Source organism: Aegilops tauschii, chromosome 3 (genome assembly GCF_002575655.3).
Source record: "Aegilops tauschii subsp. strangulata cultivar AL8/78 chromosome 3, Aet v6.0, whole genome shotgun sequence".
NCBI lineage: Eukaryota > Viridiplantae > Streptophyta > Magnoliopsida > Poales > Poaceae > Aegilops > Aegilops tauschii.
Window position 1 is genome coordinate 139,079,497 of NC_053037.3, and position 10,003 is coordinate 139,089,499.

Genomic DNA, 10,003 nt, shown 5'->3' on the forward strand with positions numbered 1-10,003 from the left:
AGTTCAAATAAGTTCAAAAAAATGAAATCCCGTTGTAACAGACGAGTTTCCGTATGAAACCCTGATACTTCGAAAGAGATTGTCTGTTTTGTACATGAAGTGCATCCAGTTTTTGCCGTAACCCTCTCTACTTTCTTGCACATGCTATGTGGGTGAAATGATGATACCATGCCAACTTTCAACCTTTTAAGAGTTCATTTGAAATGCTTTTCAATTTCAGGGTCTTATAGCTCAAAATAATCAGTAAATGCATGAAACATAACAAATGAAGTCAAAAAGGGTTGAAAATTGATGATGTTACTTTGAATGGTGCATTTTGAACACTGAAAAAGTCAGGAGTTCAAATAAGTTCAAAAAAATGAAATCCCTTTGTAACAGACGAGTTTCCGTATGAAACCCTGATACTTCGAAAGAGATTCTCCGTTTTGTACACGAAGTGCCTCCAATTTTTGCTGTAACCCTATCTACTTTCTTGCACATGCTATGTGGGTGAAATGATGATACCATGCCAACTTTCAACCTTTTAAGAGTTCATTTGAAATGCTTTTCAATTTCAGGGTCTTATAGCTCAAAATAATCAGTAAATGCATGAAACATAACAAATGAAGTCAGAAAGGGTTGAAAATTGATGATGTGGCTTTGAATGGTGCATTTTGAACACAGAAAAAGCGTGGATTTCAAATAAGTTAAAAAAAATGAAATCCCGTTGTAAGAGACGAGTTTTCGTATGAAACCCTGATACTTCGAAAGAGATTGTCCGTTTTGTACACGAAGTGCATCCAGTTTCCGCCGTAACCCTCTCTACTTTCTTGCACATGCTATGTGGGTGAAATGATGATACCATGCCAACTTTCAACCTTTTAAGAGTTCATTTGAAATGCTTTTCAATTTTAGGGTCTTATAGCTCAAAATAATCAGTAAATGCATGAAAAATAACAAACGAAGTCAGAAAGGATTGAAAATTGATGATGTGGCTTTGAATGGTGCATTTTGAACACAGAAAAAGTGTGGAGTTCAAATAAGTTAAAAAAATGAAATCCCGTTGTAAGAGACGAGTTTCCGTATGAAACCCTGATACTTCGAAAGAGATTGTCCGTTTTGTACACGAAGTGCATCCAGTTTTTGCCGTAACCCTCTCTACTTTCTTGCACATGCTATGTGGGTGAAATGATGATACCATGCCAACTTTCAACCTTTTCAGTGTTCATTTGAAATGCTTTTCAATTTCAGGGTCTTATAGCTCAAAATAATCAGTAAATGCATGAAAAATAACAAATGAAGTCAGAAAGGGTTGAAAATTGATGATGTGGCTTTGAATGGTGCATTTTGAACACAGAAAAAGTGTGGAGTTCAAATAAGTTAAAAAAATGAAATCCCGTTGTAAGAGACGAGTTTCCGTATGAAACCCTGATACTTCGAAAGAGATTGTCCGTTTTGTACACGAAGTGCATCCAGTTTTTGCCGTAACCCTCTCTACTTTCTTGCACATGCTATGTGGGTGAAATGATGATACCATGCCAACTTTCAACCTTTTAAGAGTTCATTTGAAATGCTTTTCAATTTCAGGGTCTTATAGCTCAAATAATCAGTAAATGCATGAAACATAACAAATGAAGTCAGAAAGGGTTGAAAATTGATGATGTGGCTTTGAATGGTGCATTTTGAACACAGAAAAAGCGTGGATTTCAAATAAGTTCAAAAAAATGAAATCCCGTTGTAAGAGACGAGTTTCCGTATGGAACCCTGATACTTCGAAAGAGATTGTCCGTTTTGTACACGAAGTGCATCCAGTTTCCGCCGTAACCCTCTCTACTTTCTTGCACATGCTATGTGGGTGAAATGATGATACCATGCCAACTTTCAACCTTTTCAGTGTTCATTTGAAATGCTTTTCAATTTCAGGCTCTTATAGCTCAAAGTAATCAGTAAATGCATGAAAAATAACAAATGAAGTCAGAAAGGGTTGAAAATTGATAAGCGGCTTTGAATGGTGCGTTTTGAACACAGAAAAAGTCTGGAGTTCAAATAAGTTCAAAAAAATGAAATCCCGTTGTAAGAGACGAGTTTCCGTATGAAACCCTGATACTTTGAAAGAGATTGTCCGTTTTGTACACGAAGTGCATCCAGTTTTTCTGTAACCCTCTCTACTTTATTGCACATGCTATGTGGGTGAAATGATGATACCATGCCAACTTTCAACCTTTTAAGAGTTCATTTGAAATGCTTTTCAATTTCAGGGTCTTATAGCTCAAAATAATCAGTAAATGCATGAAACATAGCAAATGAAGTCAGAAAGGGTTGAAAATTGATGATGTGGCTTTGAATGGTGCATTTTGAACACAGAAAAAGCGTGGATTTCAAATAAGTTCAAAAAAAATGAAATCCCGTTGTAAGAGACGAGTTTCCGTATGAAACCCTGATACTTCGAAAGAGATTGTCCGTTTTGTACACGAAGTGCATCCAGTTTCCGCCGTAACCCTCTCTACTTTCTTGCACATGCTATGTGGGTGAAATGATGATACCATGTCAACTTTCAACCTTTTCAGTGTTCATTTGAAATGCTTTTCAATTTCAGGGTCTTATAGCTCAAAGTAATCAGTAAATGCATGAAAATGAAGTTAGAAAGGGTTGAAAATTGATGATGTGGCTTTGAAATGTGCATTTTGAACACATAAAAAGTCTGGAGTTCAAATAAGTTCAAAAAAATGAAATCTCGTTGTAACAGACGAGTTTCCGTATGAAACCCTGATACTTCGAAAGAGATTGTCCGTTTTGTACACGAAGTGCATCCAGTTTTTGCCGTAACCCTCTCTATTTTCTTGCACATGCTATGTGGGTGAAATGATGATACCATGCCAACTTTCAACCTTTTCAGAGTTCATTTGAAATGCTTTCCAATTTTTAGGGTCTTATAGCTCAAAATAATCAGTAACTGCTAGAAAAATTACAAATGAAATCAGAAAGGGTTGAAAATTGATGATGTGGCTTTGAATGGTGCATTTTGAACACAGAAAAAGTCTGGAGTTCAAATAAGTTCAAAGAAAAATGAAATCCCTTTGTAACAGACGAGTCTCCGTATGAAACCCTGATACTTCGAAAGAGATTGTCCGTTTTGTACACGAAGTGCATCCAGTTTTTGCCGTAACCCTCTCTACTTTCTTGCACATGCTATGTGGGTGAAATGATGATACCATGCCAACTTTCAACCTTTTCAGTGTTCATTTGAAATGCTTTTCAATTTCAGGGTCTTATAGCTCAAAATAATCAGTAAATGCATGAAAAATAACAAATGAAGTCAAAAAGGGTTGAAAATTGATGATGTGGCTTTGAATGGTGCATTTTGAACACAGAAAAAGTGTGGAGTTCAAATAAGTTCAAAAAAATGAAATCCCGTTGTAAGAGACGAGTTTCCGTATGAAACCCTGATACTTCGAAAGAGATTGTCCGTTTTGTACACGAAGTGCATCCAGTTTTTGCCGTAACCCTCTCTACTTTCTTGCACATGCTATGTGGGTGAAATGATGATACCATGCCAACTTTCAACCTTTTCAGTGTTCATTTGAAATGCTTTTCAATTTCAGGGTCGTACAGCTCAAAATAATCAGTAAATGCATGAAAAATAACAAATGAAGTCAGAAAGGGTTGAAAATTGATGATGTGGCTTTGAATGGTGCGTTTTGAACACAGAAAAAGTCTCGAGTTCAAATAAGTTCAAAAAAATGAAATCCCTTTGTAACAGACGAGTTTCCGTATGAAACCCTGATACTTCGAAAGAGATTGTCCGTTTTGTACACGAAGTGCATCCAGTTTTTGCCGTAACCCTCTCTACTTTCTTGCACATGCTATGTGGGTGAAATGATGATACCATGCCAACTTTCAACCGTTTCAGAGTTCATTTGAAATGCTTTTCAATTTCTGGGTCTTATAGCTCAAACTAATCAGTAAATGCATGAAAAATAACAAATGAAGTTAGAAAGGGTTGAAAATTGATGATGTGGCTTTGAATGGTGCATTTTGAACACAGAAAAAGTCTGGAGTTCAAATAAGTTCAAAAAAATGAAATCCCGTTGTAACGGACGAGTTTCCGTATGAAACCCTGATACTTTGAAAGAGATTGTCCGTTTTGTACACGAAGTGCATCCAGTTTTTGCCGTAACCCTCTCTACTTTCTTGCACATGCTATGTGGGTGAAATGATGATACCATGCCAACTTTCAACCGTTTCAGAGTTCATTTGAAATGCTTTTCAATTTCAGGGTCTTATACCTCAAAATAATCAGTAAATGCATGAAAAATAACAAATGAAGTCAGAAAGGGTTGAAAATTGATGATGTGGCTTTGAATGGTGCATTTTGAACACAGAAAAAGTCTCGAGTTCAAATAAGTTCAAAAAAATGAAATCCCTTTGTAACAGACGAGTTTCCGTATGAAACCCTGATACTTCGAAAGAGATTGTCCGTTTTGTACACGAAGTGCATCCAGTTTTTGCCGTAACCCTCTCTACTTTCTTGCACATGCTATGTGGGTGAAATGATGATACCATGCCAACTTTCAACCGTTTCAGAGTTCATTTGAAATGCTTTTCAATTTCTGGGTCTTATAGCTCAAAATAATCAGTAAATGCATGAAAAATAACAAATGAAGTCAGAAAGGGTTGAAAATTGATGATGTGGCTTTGAATGGTGCATTTTGAACACAGAAAAAGTCTGGAGTTCAAATAAGTTCAAAAAAATGAAATCCCGTTGTAACAGACGAGTTTCCGTATGAAACCCTGATACTTCGAAAGAGATTGTCCGTTTTGTACACGAAGTGCATCCAGTTTTTGCCGTAACCCTCTCTACTTTATTGCACATGCTATGTGGGTGAAATGATGATACCATGCCAACTTTCAACCTTTTCAGAGTTCATTTGAAATGCTTTTCAATTTCAGGTTCTTATAGGTCAAAATAATCAGTAAATGCATGAAAAATAACAAATGAAGTCAGAAAGGGTTGAAAATTGATGATGTGGCTTTGAATGGTGCATTTTGAACACAGAAAAAGTCTGGAGTTCAAATAAGTTCAAAGAAAAATGAAATCCCGTTGTAAGAGACGAGTTTCCGTATGAAACCCTGATACTTCGGAAGAGATTGTCCGTTTTGTACACGAAGTGCATCCAGTTTTTGCCGTAACCCTCTCTACTTTCTTGCACATGCTATGTGGGTGAAATGATGATACCATGCCAACTTTCAACCTTTTCAGTGTTCATTTGAAATGCTTTTCAATTTCAGGGTCTTATAGCTCAAAATAATTAGTAAATGCATGAAAAATAACAAATGAAGTCAGAAAGGGGTGAAAATTGATGATGTGGCTTTGAATGGTGCATTTTGAACACAGAAAAACTCTGGAGTTCAAATATAATAAAATAATATAAACTTTAATAAAATATATAAGTAGAAACAAAATAAAATAAAATAAACTTTAATAACATAAATAAAATTTATGAAACTAAAATTATCAAAGTATTTTCTATTCAAAACATTATAAGCAACCTCTAGTATTATTGAAAATAAAATTATATAAAATTGATGCAACTAAAATTATCAAAGTATTTTCTGTTCAAAATCATTAAAAGCAAAAAGAATTGTTCATAAAGAACTTTTTTGTTACAAACTTTAATAGCAAAAAGAATTATCATAAAATAAAATAAATAAGTAATTAGAAACCAAATAAAATAAAATAAATAAGTATTTTGTTGTAAGTAGAAACAAAAGAAAATAAATAAAGCAAAAAAGAAAAGAAAAAACTGGGAAAAATAAAAAATTGCCACCTACTGGGCCACCACGGCGTGAATACGACTAGAAACCCATCCATGGGCCAGGATTCAGGCCCGCAGAAGGTCCAGTAGGCCCACAGGCATAACAGTGTTAGATTTGGCCCATAGGCCTGCAATTCAGAGGAGTTCGAAAGGGAAGAGGCAACCAAGCTTATAAACAGGTGTCGAACGCTCTCAACTAGCGAGGTGGGACTAAACTCCCACCACCACGCCGCTGTGCAAGGCCTTTGGTCCCGGTTGGTAGCACCAACCGAGACTAAAGGAGGGAATTGGTCTCGGTTCGTGGCACCAACCGGGACCAATGCCCCCCCTTTAGTCCCGGTTGGTGCCACCAACTGGGACCAAAGGCCTCTGCTTCCCGCCCTTTGGGCTGCTGAAAAGAGATGTTTGGTCCCGGTTGGTGGCACCAACCGGGACTAAAGGGGGCATTGGTCCCGGTTGGTGCCACGAACCGGTACCAATGCCCTGGGTATATAAGAAAACACAAAGCAGTTTCGACGAAATCCATCACTTCTTCTCCCCCGACGCCCCTGCTCCTCGCCGCCGCCGCCCGACGCCCCAGCTCCACCTTGCCATCGCCGCCGCCACCGACGCCGTCAGGCTGCTCAACGTCGCCGCCGCTGACGCCCTCTGCCCCGACGATGGCGTCGACCCTCGAGCCCCTGCCGGCCCCGACGCGCCGCCCACCGTGCCCCGCCGCCCCCTGTGAGCAGCAGCCTGCTCCTGCGCCTCTCCCTTGTCCCGCGCCCCTGCCCTGCCCCGCCGGCGCCGGCGCCGGCCCCTCCGCCGTGCCCCTCCGCCCCCGCGCCGTGCTATTAGATTTTTAGATTTTTTTAGATGTTTTTAGATGCTATTTTTAGATGTTTTTACATGTTTTTTAGATTATTTTAGTTTATGTTTAGTTTAGTTTAGTTTTAAGATTGGGAAAATTTCAGATGTGTAGTTATATTTATTTAGATGTGTAGTTAATTTAGATGTTGTAATTTGTTCATAAAAATTGTGCACTTTTGTATAGAAACTTTATTTTTTTCATATGTACGAAAATGTAGAGTGTAAACGAAAACAAACATATAAGAAAAAACAAAGGAAAAAATGAAGAAGGAAAAGAAACCCGCCCGGCCCGGCCACCACCGCATTTTCATAAAGTGTTTCCACTGAGTCCACGTCGCACCGATCGAGCACCCGCGGCGAAGCAAGTCTTTTTTTAAGGTAGTTCTTTGGTAAAGTGAGGGGGGACGTCGGACATTACATGAGGCGGGGGGGCGTCGGACATTACATGAGGGGGGACGTCAGAAAAAATAAGAAGCGGAAGAAGAAGAAAAAAAAAGAGGAGAAGAAGAAGGAATAGATGAGTGGATTTTTTTTCTTCTACTCCTCTATTCCTTCTTCGTCTCCTCTTTTTTTCTTATTCTTTTATCGGGAATGAGGGTGTCGAGGATCGCCGAGCGGTCGAGGGTCGGGAACTAGGGCAGAGGGTCGAGGGTCACCGAGGGGTCGAGGTTCGTCGAGGGTTCGAGGGGCGAGGGTCGTTGAGGGGTCGAGGGTCGAGGAACACCGAGGGGTTTTGTTGAATCCTTTGACACTAGCTAGACAAACGTGAAGCGTTGCCGAGGCCACCCCAAACCCGGGAGAAGCTAGGTCTGCGTTTACCACTAATATATCCACCTGCTTCATGTTTAGAAAAGTGTATATATGTATGTATGTTCTCTATGTATATATGTTCATATATGCAAAAGTTAGATTTTTAGAAAAGTGAGCACCCCCTCTCGACCGTGATAACTTATACCACGGGAGCACCCCCCGGCCCTCTCGCTCGACCAAAACTCTCGAGGACACCCAAACCCTAGAAAAAACGATGTCGGTCTCCTACCCCCTCCCGCCGCGCCCCTACCCGACAAACTCTCTCGAGGCCACCCAAATTTACCAAGTTAAAAGAGCGTTGTCGTCGAGGCCACCCCAAACCCTTGAAGCATTGTCGAGGCCACCCCAAACCCTTGAAGCGTTGCCGAGGCCACCCCAAACCCTAGAGAAGTAGCGTTGAGGCCACTAATATGATTCCTTATTGTGATTAGCTAGCTAGTTCTACGTTTGCCACTAATATATCCATCTGTCATGTTTGAATAATAATTGCCATGTTGTAAATATTTGCAGAAACTATGGAGCACCCCCGAGACAAAGCAACAGCAGTGGTGTTGGGGGACATAATCGCACAAGGAAGTGATGCCGTCTTGTCGTTTCTCAATGACACCGATGGTCTGGAAGGACAGGGTGAAGAAGCAGGCTATGATTATGATGGCTCTGGTGACCCAATGCCGGTGCAAGAAGGAGACCGTGATGACGGCTCCGGTGACCCAATGCCGGTGCAAGAAGGAGACCGTGATGATGGCTCCGGTGACCGAACCAAGTCCGGCCAGGTATATATATTAGTTAAGCCTGTGCTGACTAGCTAATTGATGCATTCATTGTTTTGGTATGTACACATATTAATTAACTCTTGTCTTTCTTCTTTTTTCTAGCCCTCCGGATCGAGCACAACTTCGGTAAAGAGACGAGGCTCGAAGAAAAAGTTGCGCTTGGATGAAAGGTTTGAGATCACAGCAATCGCGCGTGATGGCATGCCGATTGAACCCATCCGGACAAAGGAAGTATTTGCTGCTCAGTGCGGGGTTCTTGTTAGGGACAAGATCCCCATCAGTATCCAACAATGGTTAAAGCCTAAGAAGGAAGACCCTGAGGTGTCTTATGTCGACGATATGCAGAAAGATGATCTTTGGACCGCGCTGACGGCAAATTTCACCTTACCGCCAGAGGAGGATCCGGAGAAGCCAGTTAAAGAGCAATTGATCAAGTTTCATGCTCTTAAGGAGATGGCAGAACTATTCAGGAGGTGGAAGAATGAGCTGAAAAAATCGTTTGTCGACAAAGAAAAGACACCAGAATTCACCGGCCGGTATGAGAAGATCAGAGATCACTGGCCCGCATTTGTGGCCCACAAGACATCGGACAAGAGTAAGAAGATGTCAGCGACAAACAAGAAAAATGCTGCGAAGAAGAAGCATCACCATCGCACGGGGTCAGGTGGCTACCTCAAAGCCCGGCCGTTGTGTGCCAAGGCTGAGAATGACCTGATTGATAAAGGGGTCAAACCAGAGACATTGAACTGGCCAGACCATTGCCGGACTTGGTTCTTCGGGGTTGGCGGAACCTTGGACCCTGGATCAGGGAAGTGCGTTTGGACGAACGAGCAACTGCGAATACCCGTCACGAGGCTTCAGGAGTATATCGAGGCAGCGCAGCAAGGGACGTTCGTTCCAAATAGAGAGAACGACGAGCTCACAATGGCCCTCGGGAATCCTGAGCACCCTAGATGGACACGAGGCACGCCCGGCTCCATTCCGTGGAAGGCTGGGTTTCCGGATGCGGGCGGTTACAAATGCCAGGAGAGGAGGAAGAAAGTGGAGCATACCCAACTGCAGGCGCTGCACGCAAGGGTACAAGCAATAGAGGAATGACAAGCAGATCGCAGCAAACAACCTGCCGAAGCTTCCCCCGAAGCTACCCCGTCATCTCGGCAGAGAAGCAGCGTAGCTTCCACCGAGCTGCTTCAGCAGGAGCCTGTCTTCACGGCTCCTGCTAGCTACCCCGTGGATGCTATCACGGAGTCTCAACGTTGCCACCTTATGACGCAATGGATGAAATTGAAAGTCAAGGCGGCTGTTGGCTCTGTTGCACCTCCTGAACCTGGCGCAACCTATCACTGTCGGTCGATTCCAGAAGGATATGCTATGGTGATGGTGGTAGAAATAACGAACGGATTTGAGGACCTCGAGCTTGACCACCCTACGGGTGAAGGGGAGACTCGGCTGGGTTCTTCTCTGAAGACTCCATGCCTTTGGCGGAAGGAGCTCATCAACCTTCCGAACTGGACGCCTCCGCCGCCTCCTCCTCCTCCGGCGAGTCAGGGCACTCCGCCTCCTCCTCCGCCTCCTCCTCCGACGAGTGATCAGGGCACTCAGCCTCCTTCTCTGGCGCGTGGCGGCACTCCCCCTCCTTCTCCGCCTGCGTCGGCGCGCCCGAGCAGCCAGCCTCCTCCTTCTCCGCCTCGTCAGCAAGGGCGGAAGAGACCCGACGACACTCCAGCTGCTACGGCACGTCGTAGTCCTTCTCCGCATCGTAAGAAAGGAAAGAAG